Below are 2,500 nucleotides of genomic sequence, written 5' to 3'. Positions count from 1 at the left end.
TGATAGAATGATTATGTTTTGTTCCAAGTGGTAGAGGAGAACTGTGTTCCAGAGAGATCCTGCTCAAAACTCCTTTTAAAACACCATCGAGCATCTGTGGTGTGTGGATGGAATGTTCATGTGTTGTTCCAAGTGGTGGAGGAGGCCTGTGTTCCAAAGAGGATGTTTTGTTCCAAGTGGAACCTGTGTTCCAGAGAGGTCCTGCTCAAAACTCCTTTTAAAAGCCCATTTCCAACTTCCGACTGTGACCGAATGCTCTCAGACATGAGGCCAATCGATTCGCGAAATGTGAGGCTGATTAAAACCTTGCACCCGCCCGGCTAGCTCAGTCGGTAGAGCATGAGACTCTTAATCTCAGGGTCGTGGGTTCGAGCCCCTGTTTGTTTCTCATACTATCACGTGCTGCGACCACAATTCCCTTACTGTGTCTAACGTTTGTTCTTTGTGTACTGAAGGAAAATTGCAAGACTTACCCCATTCAGTTGTTTTGGGACAACTAGGACTATCTTGCTTCTCTCAGCAAAATTATATGACGCCTCAGGCTGTCAAGTTAGTCTGCCCACAGAACTACCTTTGTTTTTGCCGAGTAACACATTCTCAAATAGCCCCCAACCCCTCACGTGGTATGCACCACGAGATGCAACAGATGCCGACCTCACAGATACACACACACATTGACATATATGGACTTCCACTAGTAAAATTTCATTTTACTAACTATTAAAAATGTACAAAGAGTGTTCCAGGTGATTTGCATGTTCACCAGTGTGATATTAGAATAGTTGTGTTTTTGAATTACAGTAATGTAATCTTTAAGTGCCTTTGTTCAACAAAAGAATGTATCTCTATGTTGCTATCTTTGTCAATATACGTCCTTAGTATTGTTTTGATCTCCTCTGCATGACGAAGAAGATTTTTGATAAGAGACTGTGATAAACGTTATGGTTCCATGCGTTTTTAATTCCCTGAGCATAATATCATACTTTGCCCCCTCGTGATTCCACACGAGGGTCGGGCTACATTAACACACAAGAAAATCTTCTGCTCGGAATGCTCTAAGAGGATTCGTCGACCACGAAAAAGGGGACGGTACACGGGACACTGATAAAAGCCTAAACCTTCAGTTTCCTCTCTCTCTTCTCCCTCCTCAAAAACTTTGGAAACCCAAGTCCGGACCGGCTTCGGCCTGCTTCTCTTTTCTTCTCTTTTATTTCTTTTTATGTTTTTCTATAGTCTAGTTTCGTTTTCCTATTCGCCTCTGTTCATTCACGAGCTGAATGAACTTAGCCTGAATCATTCCCGGCAACTTCACCTCAAAGAAAGAGACTCTTTGAACCTCCCGCGCTCGCGCTCGCATGGAAGACACAGCACGCGCGCACCGAAGCAAGCCCTGCTTTCTTAAAGAAACACACGCACGCTGCTCTTAGGACACACGCACGAACTCGGCGTTCTTCAGCAACAAAGAGAACCATTTTGCAAGATAAGTTTATTGAACTTCTAATGTGATTTGATTCCTTGCTGTCTCTCAAAAGGTTACATTGCCTGTGATTTTGCCATGCAGAGATCATCTCGGTGATCTCTCTCATCCTGAACTTTAGTTTCACTTTCTCCCTTTCATCCTCTCCCTCTCTCATCTGTTATTCGTTTAGTCTTGTATTTTGTTTACGTGTCCTGTACATACATATTTACTCGTGTAAACTGTAGTATTTCTGTATTCATTAGTTCCATGTATAGTCCAATTATTAAAATTCATACTTGATTGATTCTGTCTGCCTGCTCATAACTAAAGTCAATGAGATGTTTTCGATCTTAAGCTACAAAGCTGATTTGTTACTTTAAGTAACCTAATCTTATAAGAACAGGAGAGTTGTTTTCATGGCCAGAAAATAGCTTTCTTCAAATTATAAGAAAGAGATCATTTTTGTTGGGAAATTGTTAAGTTAATCTTACGGCCGTTTTGCTGGACAAAGTTTTCCCGTTTGATGATTATTCATTTCCATTAAGGGTTATCTCATAATCGATCTGAAATAGGATTATTAGTATATGAATGATGAATTATAATTCGTTGTGATTGATTATTCATATATACAAATCGATCTATTTTCAACTTCTAATAAATTAATGCAACTGTAAAATTTAAAATATTAATCATATTCATGATTAATTATTAAAATTCCCTATAGATCATTTGAGCTAATAGTAATATTAATGTACAACCCAGTGCGGTTACAACTAACACGGACGGAGAATTTAGCACACGTGTCCACTAGCACATGCGTGTCATTTAGGATGCATGACACAACAATTTGTTCCTTGTGTTCCTTGTGTTGATAGAATGATTATGTTTTGTTCCAAGTGGTGCTCAATTGTGCTTTTTTATAACCTGACCCAGGTTGGCTCGCCGCCGGTCTCTATGGCGCAATCGGTTAGCGCGTTCGGCTGTTAACCGAAAGGTTGGTGGTTCGAGCCCACCCAGGGACGAAGGATGTTTTTCGGTGTC

This window comes from Abramis brama (genome assembly GCF_963993115.1).
Source record: "Abramis brama genome assembly, chromosome: 18".
NCBI lineage: Eukaryota > Metazoa > Chordata > Actinopteri > Cypriniformes > Leuciscidae > Abramis > Abramis brama.
Note: the sequence above shows the minus strand (reverse complement) of the source record.